The sequence below is a fragment of the Camelus dromedarius genome, chromosome 21 (assembly GCF_036321535.1).
Source record: "Camelus dromedarius isolate mCamDro1 chromosome 21, mCamDro1.pat, whole genome shotgun sequence".
Lineage (NCBI taxonomy): Eukaryota > Metazoa > Chordata > Mammalia > Artiodactyla > Camelidae > Camelus > Camelus dromedarius.
In genome coordinates, this window is record NC_087456.1 from 5,510,201 (window position 1) to 5,525,581 (window position 15,381).

Here is a 15,381-nt window from a genome sequence, read left to right on the forward strand (position 1 = left end):
ATATACATATATTCGTTTTGATGTTCTTTTTCATTATACATTACTACAAGATATTGAGTATAGTTCCTTGTGCTATACAGAAGAAATCTGTTTTTTAATCTATTTCTACAACTTTTTTTTTAATTGAAGTATAGTCAGTTTACAATGTTGTGTCAATTTCTTGTGTACAACACAATGCTTCAGTCACACATTAATATACATATATTCATTTTCATATTCTTTTCACCAAAAGCTACTACAAGATATTGAATATAGTTCTCTGTGCTATACTTTATATATAGTAGTTAATGTTTGCAAATCTCGAACTCCCGGGTTATCCAGAAGCTTTTATGTGTTGCACCTGGAGGCCTCCAGCATCATCGAGCCTGCCTCCCCTGACTCTTCTGTTTCTCCTCTTTGCTGTCCTATTTTTCGTGTGTTTTCTCATCCTCAAGGCTCTGGGACAGAGCTGCGGACTTGGAGTCAGAGGACCTCATTTTGAATTCCAGCTCTATTGCTCACAGTGGAATGACCATATCCTTAAATTCTTTGAGCCTCAGTTTCTTCCTCTATAAAATGAGAGTAATAACACCCAGCGGCTGTGAGGATCAAATGAGGTAATGACGGGAAGCAGCTTTGTTTAAGCTGTAAACTGCCATACTCATGGGAAGGCTTGCCATTAACTCCCCCTGCTCATTGGACACCACAGACAGAAGGGCTGAGAAGGCGGCAGGACTCCAGGTCAAGCCTGGGGACCCTGCGTTTGAATCATAACTCTTCCCTCTGGCTTTCCAGGCGACCGTGGGAAAGCCGTGGAACCTCTGAGCCTCAGTTTCCCCATTAGTAAAGGAGGAGTCATTAGACTCCTTTGTATCCTCCAGCTGAGGAGGTGAGTTGCTCGTAAACAGCGTTGCTCACTATTTCGGAGACCCTTCTGAGCTCCGCGCTGCCAATTACAGTTTATTGAGCACCCGTCAGGCAGTCCCTGTGTTGGATAAATCGAACTTTCAAGGGCTAGGCTCTGCCCAGGAAGAGCAGCCAACCAGGCCCAGCCCTGCCAGAAAGAGCAGGGCACCTTCTCACCACACACGTGCCTCTGCTCCTGGACGAACTGGCCTGAGGAGAAATGACAACTGGGTCCCACCCTTGGCAGGCCGAGAGCCAGCAAGACCCTCAATGATCAGAAAGAAGGAAGGGTGCCCCGTCATGTCCTGTCTACTCGGCTGCTGAGAGCTCCTGATCTCTCTCTCCCAACGTCCCTTGCAGCCATCCCTCCTTTCCACTTCCTGGAGGGGTCTCCAGGTGGCCCTGTTGCAGTAACCGCCTAACTGGTCCTCACAACTCTGGCCTCGCTTCTCTCCCCTCCATCCCACTCCCTACTGTCGAATCAGTCTTCCTAAAATACCCCTCGGTTTCCTGCGAAGCACCTTCAGTGACTCCCCAGTGCCTGAAGGATCAAGTTCAAGCTGGATGAAGCCTGACACAGACAGAAAAGCAGCTTCAGAACCAAGAGAATCCTGGCTCTGGCCTGGATGGGCAGGTCGCTGCGACCTCTCTGAGTGTCAGTTTCCTCAACTGCAAGATGAGGCCAATAGCACCGATATTCTACTTCTGAGATTCAACTTTAAAATACATGACACACATATAAGGCAGAAGGAGAGGGTACAGCTCAAGTGGTAGAGCGCATGCTTAACATGCACGAGGCCCTGGGTTCAATGCCCAGCACCTCCTCTAAAAATAAAGATGTAAATAAACCTAATTACCTCCCTCCTCAAAAAAAAAAAAAAAATATATATATATATATATATGTATGTATGTATAAAAGGCACAGTGCCTAGTCCGTGGAAGTCATTCGATGTACATTCACCTCCTCTGCTTTCTTCAGTATCACTTGCCTCCACATCTCCACGCAGGTAAGATATGCACCTAATTGCACACCCACCCTGGCACTTCTGGGAGATCGACGCTGACGACCAATACATCACATTTATCAGGGCCGGGAGGGGCACTGCGTAGAAGAGAAAGGGCTTTGGGATGAGGAGCAGGCTTCTGACCCATCAGCCTTAAGGCTGCTTCAGACAAAAAGTGAAGACAAAGCCTGCCCCAAGTACCGTGAGCCTGGGAAACTCCAGAGAGGCAGGAAACACTCTGAGCCAAGAACACCTGTTCCTGATGTGTGAGAGAGGCTTTCTTAGGTAACTGAGCCCATCCCTTAAATGACCCTGGCTTGGCCTCGGGGAACCTGGTCTACGTTCTTTCAAAGAAATAACTCTAAAAACCAAAACCCCAAACAAACAGAAAACTCCAAACAAACCAAAACACAGGCATCGTTAGTGGGGGAACTGCTGCTCCAGCAGCTGAGGGCCCTCAGGAGCATGGGGCCGCGGGGCCAGTGGGCGCGGCTACAGCAAGATGACTTCATTTACCCGGTATCAAAAACCACAACGTCTGCCAAGAAAGAGTATGAGTCACCCGGACCCACAGGAAAGAGGGCTGGGGTGGGGTGCGGTGGACAACAGGACAGGGTGAGAGAAGCAAGTATTTTGAGGACACGCAGGTTCAAATCCTGACGCAGCTCTGGGGCCTCAAATTCTTTGAGCTTCCTTCTCTTTAAAAGCAGGAGATAATCTAAAAGCCATTGCGTAGCGTTGTTTGGGGGATTAAATGAGTTTATCTGTGTCAAAGACTTTAGCAATAAATGTCACTTATTTTGACAGGCAAGCTCCTAATTTTTCCCCAAAGCTGGAGAAAGAAGAGTCACATTCTCTCCTCATCTTCCACTGGCCCTGACAACAACTTATGGCTTCAGTTAGAAGGACCACAACCCTGACATTCTTCAGAGGGGTGGTCCCCCGGAGCTCGGGACTCCCTGAGTTCCAGCCACTCCCTGGAAGTTCAGACCCACCTGATCCAGATCCTTAAAAACTTCAGGACCTACATCAACTCCTGATGGACTTGCCCCGACAATCCCAGCGCCCAGTCCATCTTGCCATCCTCGGAATACCCAGAGCACTTACCTTCTGATTCAACCAACAGCAAAACGCAGACCCTTCAGGGACATTCTTGGGTCATTCAGGTCTCATTTCATTATGCTGTTGGGTAATTTTCACGAGTGTAAATTTTTAAACCCAACTACACCAGTCGCCTTCTCACAGCTCTTCCTGCAGCCATAGCAAAACCAGGCACACACTTGACGCTAAAGCGGTTTTGAGTAAGTGAAATGAGCTAAGCTTAGTGAGGGCACTAGGCTAATGAGACTAGGGCTTCGGGTCCAGGCCAAAGACGGCTCTCAGAGTCCAGGCCGCCCAGGCTGCTCTGTCCTGCTGGTCAATCAGGGATGGGATGAGTGAATGAACCTCCCACCACCTCCCACCACTGCAGCCAGAACCAAGGCACGTGCCCTGCAGGGGGCGCCCAGAGCCTCCTCTTCCTCCACCTTATTGCCTTCCGTGATCTGATCTAGTTCAAGGTGACGGAGACCTTGAAGGACAGGAAATAGCTAGATGGAACCAGAAGGCATCCTTTGCTTTCATTCAGCATCGCACCCTTGCAGATTCATACAGCCTTTCTCATGATCTCAGCAAAGGTTGTCCCCTTCGGTCTTCTCCACAGGAATCCCAGGAAGTGGGAAAAAAAATGAAACAGTTGCTCCTTGAGCGCAGATGACCACCCACACGCAGCAAGAGGGTGAGCTGGAAGCCAGGTCTCCTGTGGAGGGCCCAGCAAGTTTCCTGCAGTGGGAAAACAGCCCCGGTGTGCTGCTGCTTCTGCTGCCAAGACAACTGTTGCAATTTGCTCATCTCTCACACCAACACAGCCAGAGCAAGCCATCCCTTCCTCCTCCTTGGACCCTCCCAACTGAAAACACTATTGCCCTCCAGGACAGAGTCCTCCCTACCTGGTTCCTGAAACAACCGTCATCACCGACTTGAGAGTGAGTTGTTTGAGCGGAGATGAGCTTGTCTGGAGGGGGAGCCTTGGCTGTGTTTTTATCTGGTTGCACCATTGTTTCATCTTCTATCATCCTGGCCCAGGCCAATTCCACGAATCTGTCTTGATAGCTCTGACCACCCCACCCTCCAGCGCCAAATCCCTATAGGCACTCTTGGCCTCCACCTTTTGGGACCAGCCTGCAGCCAAATTAGCTCCCCAAGCTCTGTTTTCCTGGGTCTAATGGATTTCTCCCTATCAGTAGCCTTGTCTTGGATTATGTATAAGGACTGACAAAGGGCATGGGGACAGACGTTGCTTGGATACATGCCTCTGTCTACCTTGCCTTCAGCCATCGCCAGAATTGTTTTTCGGGGGTGGGGTGGGGGTGGGAAGAGCGACAGTGGGAAGAATTTCAAAGGCCAGCAGGAGTCCCACCAAATCCAAGAAGCCTTCCCCAAGGGCTCCAGCCCATCTTCAGCATCACTAGACTTTCACTGGATTTTCCATCTGGATCCAAGTCTTAGACTTAATCACGCATTTTTTGTTTTGTGATCTGCTTTATGTGTTTTTACAACCAGCGCAGAAGCTTCCGGGAGACGGGGACTCTGCTATATATAACTGCGTTATATAAAATTGCCCAGGGGTGCGCTGGGCCCGGATTATCCCTGCCTGCCACCTAGGTTTCCAATCTGCCTGACCCACGGCTGCTGCAGCCACCTTGCCAAACAGAGACCTGACGAGGCCACTCAGGGCTCTCGGTAGCCCAGGCCCCACCTGCCTCCCAGCCTCCCCTCTCTAGTCCGTCTGCCTCCGTACCTTTGCGCACGCCCTCCCAGCTCCACCCCACCCAGCCCCCAGCCAAGACAAGCGAAAGCTTACTCTTCAAAATTTTCCAAGTACCTCTGAATATAATCTCTTTTCTAGAGCCTTCTAATATTTTTGTCAAAAACAATCAATCACCCCCTGGAATTCCCAGAGCAGTATTTTCATACTTCATCTTTCAACTTGCTATCAACACATAGCTACTTTCTTTAAACAATACTATCTAGCACAGAGTAAACCCTCAATAAACATGTTTAAAAGAATTACTGTAAGAGGGAGCGTATAGCTCAGCGACAGAGTGCGTGCTTAGCATGCATGAGGTCCTGGGTTCAGTTCCCAGTACTTCCATCAAAATAAATAAATAAACCTAATTACCACGCCCGCACACAAAAAATATTCTTTTTTAAAAAAAATTAACAGCAACATTATTTATAATTGCCACGATATGGAAGCATCCTAAGTGCACATCAATAGTTGAACAGATAATGGAGATGCAGTGTGTGTGTGTGTGTATATATATATATATATATGAAACAACTCACCCATAAAAAACAAGGATATTTTGTCATTTACGGCCCTTCATTCACTTTTTTTTTTCACTTCAAAGACCAGAATTTTATAACTGGCAGAGACATTTCCATTACATCAAAAACAAAATACCTAGAAATAAACTTAACCAAGTTTATGTCAATAAACTAACCAAGGAGGTTATCTATACTCTGAAAACCGAAATGACACAAAGAAATGGAAAGATTTCTTGTGCTCTTGGATTGGAAGAATCAACACTATCAAAATGGCCACGCTACCCAAAGCAATCCAAAAAACAGACCACAGCACCTTCCATTGTGATTATTTATGCTATGAGTACCTCTTTTCCTCCCACTAAACTGGAAGCTTTATTAGCCCTGTATGCCCCAGCTGGGCCCAGCAGACGCTGAAACAGTAGACATTCAATAAATATGTGCCTAACTGAATAGGGAGTATTCAGTAACAAATAAAATGAATGAATGAAATTCACCAAAATGAGTGCACCTAAGTGGTAGGTACCAGCTTCAAAGGTTTCTGTATTACTTAGTAAAAGTGACCAGAACCCTGAATTTAGTCTAGCTGGTGCTTTCATACTGAGTCACGTGACTAACTCATCCGTAGACACAGCAAGGGGACAGGAGTGGGTGAGGCACAGGTAACTCAGACGCTGCCCTGCCGGGACTCACGCTTTGGTTTTCCTCTCTGCCTCCCTCTGCATGTAAGCTTTGTTGTTTCCCGCTGGCAGGCTTCTTCCGTGTGGCCAGGCGTGGAGCCCCTGATACCTCCAGAGCCTCAGAGTGTCCACTGCTGGAAGGAATCAGATCTCATTTTCTCTCCAGGAAAGAATGTCATTGGCTCAGTTTGGGTCAGGTAGGGATGGGACCTTTAATAAAATGACATTTCCTCCCATATTAACAGTGAAGAGAAAGACCATCTTAAAAGCCTGGGTCTGAGCGTGGGGAGGATGGTTGCTGTTCTAGACAGACAAAGCAGGAGATACCCACAGTACAGAGGGGCACAGCTTGCATTCAAGAAAGGTGGGGGAAGATGGCACAGGTGATTTGGGGAACTCAAGGTGGGGTTCTCAAGAGGCCAGAAGAATAGACTCTCTTAAACATCGAAGGGAGGGACAAGGCTGACTGTATTTCCTTCAAGTAAGAGTTGGTGTGGGGGCGTGGGGACACGGTCCACAATGATGGAATCCCTCCCAGGCTGACCTGCTCTGGGGCAGCCGTGACTCCTGGCTGAGGGGAGCCAGGCTAGAGCCAAAGGAGAGGATACGAGGATAGCAGGGATGAGAAGGAAAAAGGGTCTAGTTAGAGGTCAGTCAGCCAGCCATACACAACAGACCAACCAGGAACTCCCGATGCTGGAGGCAGTACCGTCCCTCTTAGCCGTGGTGGGGGAAGGGGCATGCCTCCACCCTCCACACTTGGAGGTTATTTCCTGGGTAGATTTAGTTTTATCCATTCTAGATGTCAAGCCAGCTGCTGGAAGAAACAAGGCACAAGATATCTGGAAACACAGGCACTGGGGGCTGGCTCAGCTAGGGAGACCAGGCTGTGGCCACTCCACCCCTCACATCCTCTTGCTTGTCTACAAGAGGGCTGGGGGGTTGCAAAGGGGTGAGGGTTCCTCTCCTCTCATCTCACAGCCCCCCACCAGTAATGGGGGGCACTGGACTCTAAGAGAAGGGCAGATCTACCCGTGGATCCGAGCCCTTCAGAGGCAGGACAGGTGGCACAGCCTCCATGGGCAGCGCCTCCCCTGCACAGCCTGCCTCCCTGAACCCAAGGAGTTTAAGGAGAGAATCTTGCCTTTCAGACACCAACAAGGCATCATTTCCCGGCCCCCCCAACTCCAGTGGCCAAAGTAGACTCCTCCTTTAACAGGATCGCACATCTGGCCTCAACTGTTACTCCCCCAGGACAAGTTTACGAAACAGTTAGGCAAGGCCACGAAACACAGACACTGCAGACAAGCTTAAAATACACTTTAATACATTTAAAGCACCATTTCGGAGACTGGCCTTCTCCTGATAAAGATGCAACTGACACTCACTGGGCGCTAAGATGTCAAGTTGTTGTAATCCGGCAGGAGCCTGATAAGCCATTAAATCTGAAGCTCTGTTCAGCTGATCCCTGTCCTTTTATTCCCCTGTCTTTCCCAACAATTGATCTGGGCTCCTGAAACTGACATTTTAATGGGAACTTCCAAACTCTAACAAGGTACCATCTCTATCCCAGCCATCAGTTCGTCCACTGAAATGCTCTGGGCAGTGGGGGGGGATGGACCAGGGGAGTTAAGGGAGAGGCAGGGAGTGAATGAGAACAAATCTCACGTTTGGTGCCCTCTAAATGCCAAGGAGAGTGAGACTTTCAATCCCAAGGAAGAAAGGAAGAAAGGACTGCATGGAAAACAATCCATGATGGCTTCCACAGAGGGTGACCCTAAACCCTCCTCTGCACCCCTGTAACCTTCAGCTGCGTGGGGCTGGGCTGGGCTGGGAGGAGAAGCACAAGGGCAGGCAGGGGTTTATTTGGGATTCGGTTCCCAAAACAGATGGCAGCAGGCGATCTCGAGCACCACATTAGGAAACTCTGAGCTCTGAGCCCAGCCCAACCACCCTAAAAAACTTTCTTTACTTTTGTCTGCTTAACTTTCCCTGGCTCAGAAATAGGACGTGGATGAGTTGTTGAGAAATAGCAGGACAGGAAAAAAAAGAGAGGAAAGAAAATACCCAAATGTTAGGAAATTGGGAAGGGTGCTCCTAAGCAGAGGGAAGCCAGACCCCAAGGGTCTAACTCACAGCTCTGTTTTACCACGTGCATGTGGTTCTTCATGGGGGGTAGGAAGGATGCATGGTAAAGGAGTGGTGTGAGGTGCTGGGTCAGGATGGGAGGGTCAAAGAGGTGTCTTCCCAAACTCCTGAAGCTGTGGTTGGTCCCTTCTAGCAGCACAGTTTACAACTCTAATCTGCGAGGTGTATGTTAACCGACTTTCCATTAGCCTATGAACACGAGTTTGTGTGTGAGTGTGTTGTGTGTGTGCGCGTGCGCGTGCACGGTGAGGTAGGTGTGGGAATGCATCAGTCAATGAAGACACGCAGGGTGAACCAGTTGATGGTGCATGTTTGCACTTGAAAGCCGTAAGGTTCTGCGCAAAATCTATGGGTGGCACTGTTGCACAATGCTGGTGGGTGTGTGGCTGCTGGGGTGTGGTTAACAGTTTATAGTCGGTGTATAAGTGTGCATGGATGTCTGAGTGTGCGCGAATTAAAATGGAAACATGTGTTGGAGTTATGATACAAGTGCAGGAAAGTACACCAGATTTGGAGTCAATCTGACTTGGCCTGGAATCCTTGCGCTGTTGTTAAGGAGATGCGTAACCTTGGGCAAGTTACTGATCCTCAATTTCCTCATCTCTGAAATGAAGATAATAAATACCTTTCAAGATTGCCACGAGCATTGTATAAAGCTTTTTGTGTCACAGCCCACACATAGTAGGACTCAAAAGTAGGCAGCCCTCATCATGTGCTGTGGATGTGTCCCTGGTGGGTACAGAGGCAAGGGGGCGCTTGACCCCCGGGGACTGTGGGTGAAATCTGGGTGAGGACTGTGAACTAAGCTGTGTGTATAAGCAAGCTGCCCAGGGCGGATGCACCCAAAGCAACTCCTTCTCTTCCTCCAGTGAGCCCCCTATTCAGACAGGGGCGGGAGGGTGGCAGGAGATGGTACAAGTTTCCGCAGACACCTTGGGTTTCTGGGTCCTGGGTTTAAGTGAGTAAGAGGTTGAGAGGAGCTGCGGGAAACCAGCTGCCTGCAGAAGCTTCCTTTTCCCCTCCACCCAGCAACCGTTGAATACCGCCACCCGCATCCCCTCCCACCCCCACCCCCCACCCGACTTTCCGTTCAACGGTGGAGAGCAAGGGCGGGGAGGGAACTCCCGCAGAAAAGAGGATTCCTCTCCTTCTTTTCCCATTCCTCCTTAACAAACCAGGAAGCGGCCGCGGCTCGCCCTCGGGCCACCTTAACGGTGGAGTAACGGTCGGGCCCCCCCCCCCCCCGCCAAGCCCCACCCCCACCCCAGCCCTCGCCCCTCCCCTTCTCCTCCCTCCCGGCAGAGCTCGTGTGCTGGAGCCCGGCCCGAGTTGGCGGGAGCCCTTGCCGTGACGAGCATTTTCTTAAGAAAGCTCTGCTGTGGAGACCGTCTAAAGCCGGGAGTTGAAGGGGCGGGCTGGGGGGCACGAACCTCCTGGGGAATAACCCCTCCGAGGAGAGCAAGGTCGGAGACAGCCGCCGGCTCCCCCGCGCCCGTTTCTTCAGGAGCCTGAGAGGTCCTTCCCTTTGGGAGGGCCGGGGGAGGAGACCCAGCCCACTCCCGGGCCGTAGCTGGGAAGGCAGGAGAGACCAGCCAGCATCTCCGGCGTGGTGGCCACACTGGGGAGACCGGTGGATGGCCATCCCCACCCTACTCCTGTCCACGGAAACCCGGAGGGAGAGTCCCGCGCGGAGAAGCCTGGATTTTGCTGGAAAGAGAGGTAGGATTGCAGAGAATGAATTGAATCTTGATTTGCAAACTTAGTTTCTTTCTTTTCTCTCCATGGCTTCTGAAACTCCCTGAATTTGCTCTTCCCTAGCGTATTTCTTGGGACTGGGTTTCGGGGGGGGGGGGTGCGCGCGTGTATGTGTGCTTGTGCACAGATTTGTTAAAGACTGTTTTCTCAGTTCTGAGAAACCATGTAATCAAACAAGTGATTTCTTCCCCCCTCCTAGTTTTTGTCATTCCTTGGCTGTGGGGGTAGGGAAGTGGAGGGACTGTATTTTTCATACCCAAACTGAGCTTTTGGAAAAAGCATTTATTTTCCCCATCCGTTCCTGCCCTCCCGCTCCCCCTTGGCTTGGTAATGAGACGCAGAATGGAAAACTGTTGCAAAAATATTTTCCGCGTCTGTTCCCTTTCTTGAAAGCCCCAAAGAGAGATGGAAAAAAAAAAAAAACCCCAAAACAACTGAGTAGGAAATCTTCAACAGGAAGGAGGAGCCGCAGTGGGGACCGGGAGAGGGGCTCACTGGGGGGTGGGTGGAGGTAGGAGCCCTGAGAAGTTGGTGGGGTTTGAGGAAGGGGAGTGCTCAAGTTAAATTTCTTTAGCTTGATAGAGAAACCTCAGCAGATTCTCTGCCGCTTGCAAAACGTCCTCAGACTTTCACGTCTATAATTAGCTGTGGAAAAAGCTGGGAGTTCCCTCCAAAGGCTGTTGTTTGAGTGTGTGCGGAGCGTCAAGAACCAACTGTACGAGTGTCTCTGAGGGCACCATCCCATACATCACTGGTCCCAAAGAGGAGAAAGGGAAGGGGTGAAGTTGGAAAGTTTGCAGTGTTAAGGCTGGTGACTGTGGGGCTGGTGAGTGTTTGGCGGCTGGAGGTTGGCCACAGGCATCCTCGGGAGGGCGCCTTGAGTCGTGTCGGGGGCGGCCGGGGGGAATCTCCTCGCAGCTGCGGCCCGGCCGGCGCTGCAGCAAACCCGCGGCCGCGTGACCTCGGCGGGGCCGCGTGCGCTCGGCGGGGCCCCCTCCCCTCGGCGGGGCCGCGTGCGCTCGGCGGGGCCCCCTCCCCTCGGCGGCCCCGCGGCCCCGCCCGGGCGCAGCCCTCGCGCAGCTTTGCTCCACCCTCCGGCTCTGCCCGAACCCGAGTACTCGGGGCACCGGGCGCTCGGAGCTGCAGCGGAGCTTTCCTGCCTCCGGGGGACCGTGCTGAGTGAGCCTCAGTCCCTTCCACTTCCAGTTACCATCCCCGTGTCCCTGGCTGGATTCAAGGTCAAGTCCAAGGAGCCCAATGCCGGGGACGATATAAAGCGCTTAGTCCATGTTTGTTGGAAGAAGGCGGTGGCATCAGGGAGGAGCCTGAGAGTCAACATCTGGGCATCCGCCTCATCCCGGGCTGATTCCGACCTTGCCCTGTGGTCTTCGGTTTCCCCCTAGCACAGTGAAAGCCCTCCCACAGTGATGGTGGGAGGGAGTGGCTGAGTCAGATTTGTTAGACTTCTGTTGTCTTTGGTGACAGAAGAAAGTCAAAATGGGAGGGCCCAGTTAGAGGGCAGAAGTGCAGCAATTAGAGTTTGCCCGAGGCGTGAGACCTGGAAGGGGCGGGGTCGTGTGGGGGAGGGGCGGAGGTCCTTGGGCGAGGATTTCGGGGAACCGTATTCTTCCCCGGTCTCACGGACTGCAGCGTTTTGAGAAAAAAGAGAGGTCCTGGGCTGCTCAGCCAGCGCTGACCTAGCTACCACCTGTCAGGAATTCGAGTATTTTGCAAGAAATTGCCTTTTACTTAAGAATTTAGCTTCTTTCAGTAACCCCCATGGGCCTCTTTCTCTTTTTTTCTGTTCCCCTGGCCTTGGACCCAGAACACAGAGACACTTACCCGCGAGGGCATTCCGGATCCACCAGGTCTTGGAGGGAGGAAGGGAGGATGTTCGTTCTCGGTCCCAGGACCTTAAGAAGTATGCTTTGCTGTAACTGACCCGGGTGTTTGATCTGACCTTGAAGAGAAAAGTCCTACCCTGGGCCTCACTGCCTTCCATGGAAGGATGAAATTCTTCCTGCCTTCTGACCTCTTTCCCACAGCCTACCCCCAGACAGGGCTCCCCTCCCAGCCAGTTCCCTGCTCCTCAGACGTGCACTGACTCCTGTCAGGGTGGGCAGGGGTGAGAGAGGGGGGGGGATGAGAAAGGTAAGGCCTCTGGGTCACAGGGAAGCAGAGCCCCTGGGCCAAGTCAACTGGGATGACATCCTTTCCCCACTCATGTCTCCACGTTATAGAATGCGTCATAGGAATAAAGCAGGCCCTGGGGTCGGAGTCCAAAAGGCTGATGTGGGATGTTTTGTACTTGGCTTCCTCTCCCAGCTTGTCTCTTTGTCTCCTCTTTCCCTTGTATGAGCCATTCTTGTTCCACTGACTTATTTCCTCTTCACATGTTAAAACAGAAATGACAGGGGACTTCTGCTTCCACCTTAAGCCAGTCCTCTGTTCAGCCAACGAAAAGAAAAAAAAAAAGTGGATTGAGGAGGGAAACCAGGCAGGATCTACTTGGAACCAGAGCCAAGGGCTCCCAGTCTGGGGAGGAGCTGGTGGAGGCAATTTGCACTGGGGGGAGGGAGGTCGTAGAGAGGCCAAAGCAGAGAAAAGGGAGGTAAGAATATGGATGTCAAGGGGCGAGGGTCCCCTCCTCTCTTCTGCCTCTCCCCCACTCTTGTTCTTTCCTGGCTGCAACTTTCAGCCTCATCGCTTCTCTCTGCCCTGGTTTCCCGAGTTAAGTATAGAAATCTCTGGGATAATTCAGGGAAATGGACTGGAATGGAATCAGTGAGACCCCTCTGCTTGCCTTCCTGCCAGATCACTAGGGCAGAGGGAGCTTGGGGTAGTGTGTTTATTGGTGGGGAGGTTAAGGACTGTCAGGTAGGCTTGGGGACACTCTCAGCTCAGAACACCTCCTAGCAAGATCCACGGGGGTTGCAAAATCAATTCCAGAAGCACAAACCAGTGCAACCCCCATGGAGGGGAAGTTAACGATATCTAACAAAACAACATATGCATTTACCTAACAGTTTTATTTCTAGGAGGTATCCAGAAAATGTGCACAAGGTGATTCTTTAAGGTGTATTTGTAATAAGAAAGGAAATCATTGGAAACTATCACTGCCCGTCCTTAGCAGACCAGTTGAATGAGCGGCAGCACATCCACACAGTGGGATACTATGCAGCCTAAACAAATGAGTAGGAGCCTTATGAACTGATATGACATGATTTCTAGGATATGTTATTAAGTAAAAAAAAAAAAAAAGCAAGAAGCAAAAGAGTGCATATAGTATGCCACCTTTGGGTTAAGAAAACAGGAGAAATAAGTTTTTTGTGTGTGCAAATTTACTTATACGTACGTATATACACAGGAAGGATAAAGTAGAAATTAATTAAAATGATTACCTATAGAAGGTGGGCAGAAGCAGGGTAAGGACATAGAGGTGGGCGTGCAGGTTTACTGATTATACCTTTTCAGACTGTTTTGATTTTTAAACCGAAATATTTTACATATTTACAACTTAAATTAGATCCAAAAGAAAGAAAAAAGCGAACTCTAAAAGCCAACCATTACAGAAACAATGAACCTAACTGAATATCGATTATATTACAAAGAAAAGAATTAATTCAAGTATTTCTTGAGTTTAACGCCCTGACTCTATATCCTTAGTGGAATCTATGTTCTAAGGATTAAAAGAATTGCAAAAAAAATCTTGAACTTTATTTTTTAGATGTGTTACTGATTATGGTATTGGTGTCATAAAATGGAAACTTCTGCTGATTGTAGAATAGATCAAAGGAATGACTATGCTGGTATTTTTGGAAATCAGGGTTTCACTATGGAAGACCAGAGACAAAAATGTGGAATGGGGGAAGGTGAGGCAGAACCCTGTGGTTCTTTATCCATCGAGGTCTAGAAGCGTCTAGAAGCAGCACTATACAGTAGCACTGATTGCACTTAGTGCCTGGATTTTTATTTCGAAGGACCACGTCTCACTAAAAGGAAAGTGCTCCTTGGAGAAATGGCTGATTCCAAGTGTGGGGCTAGGAAACTGCAAGTGAGTCATATCATTGCAGAAAGCTGGAACATGCTCTTTGACAAAAGGACATAGGAGTTGGCTTAAAGGAGCCACTGGACAAATTTGGGACACACTGAACATCACAAAGAATTAATAATAACAGATTGTAAGACACTGAATCAAAGGTTCCGTGAATCCATGCTGACAGATAAAAGGGAACAGGGAGGAGCAGGGAGACAATACCCTTAACAGATAGATGCCAGCTAACGAAGTGTAGAAGTGATGACAAGTGATGACAGAACTTTTAATTTACCAGCTTGCAGCCCTAATGTAAGAGCTGATTCAGGCTGGACTTACTGCTAATGGAAACTAAGACCAGTGGGTGGAAGTTTGGTCTCCATGTGCCATCTCGTGATTACGTACACCTTACAAAAGGAAAGACCTGTTTTTACGATGAGACGAGTCAGCTCAGACCAAGTAACCAAGTAGCCAAACATAGTAGTAATGGGACCACCTGGCACTAGTTCTTCCTGATGTGCGGTGAGGGTTCAACCATCTCACCTGTATTCATGTCAAAAATGTTGATCATGAATCCAGTCATGAGGAGACAGAAGACAAATCCAGAATGAGAGCCATTCTACATGGCAACTGACTGAGACTTTAAAACAGTGAATGTCATTTAAAAAACATTAAAACTGTGTGTTTGAAGAGAAGGACAGGGAGGCAGAAACCAGTCTAGATTTAAAGAAACTAAAGAGACATTATAGCCAAATGCGATGCATAAACCTTAATTGGATCTTGGGTCCAAAAAAAGAAGAGAAAAAAGACTATAAAAGACATCTTGGGACAACTGGGGAAGCTTTAATATTGATATTAGATGACGTATAGTTATTGTTAACTTTGAAAGGTGTGCTAATGGTCATGATAAAGGTTTTGTAAGAGAATGTCTTTATTTAGCAAAAGTATTTAGGGGCATAGTGTCTGCAAGTGATTTTCAAATGGTTCAGGAAAAAAATGTGAGCGTATATATACATTAAGGGGGCATACAAAATGCTGACAGGTGGTGAATTGAAGTGAAGGGTCTGGAGTTGCTTTTTGTACTCTTTTTTTCAAACTTTCAAATTTGAAATTATTCCGAATACTGTGTTGGGGAAAGGAACCCGTGCCGGGAAGGGTTCCTAGACTCCTCTCACTCATCCCCCTGACCCCTGACCCACAGGGACGCCTTTTCTCAGTTCCCCTACAGCTCACTCCCTGGGAGACTTCGTTCTCACTTCACTGCCATCAACCCCCAGCTTTTCCTTGTGGGTGGGAGCAGCTGGGGCACGATGGGTGGGCCAGCCAGGCCAGGAGCAACAGGTGGAAGCAGGCCTTTCCCCACCATGCTGTGGGCCTAGGGACAGAGGGTGGCCAGGATCACCCTCCTACCTTTGGAGGAGGGTCCCAGACGGTAAGAGGAGGAATCCATCAATAGTCCAGAAGTTGTTTCTGACCACCTTTCACATCCCTTCTTTTTTTAAAAAATATT

At 49.5% G+C, this 15,381-nt stretch overlaps 1 protein-coding gene across 5 annotated transcripts in view; it reads left to right on the forward strand.

Annotated features, from left to right (window-relative positions):
* The first annotated feature begins 9,397 nt into the window (after nt 1–9,397).
* The window catches only part of ATP2B4 (ATPase plasma membrane Ca2+ transporting 4), a 95,189-nt gene continuing 89,205 nt past the window's right edge, over nt 9,398–15,381 (forward strand). For 3 of the 5 annotated variants that reach the window (XM_064477066.1, XM_064477065.1, XM_064477064.1), the window contains exon 1: nt 9,398–9,802. The gene's annotated coding sequence lies outside the window, so the exon portion shown is untranslated. The remainder of the gene's footprint in view (nt 9,803–15,381) is intronic. The other 2 variants (XM_064477063.1, XM_064477061.1) reach the window with 2 other exon arrangements.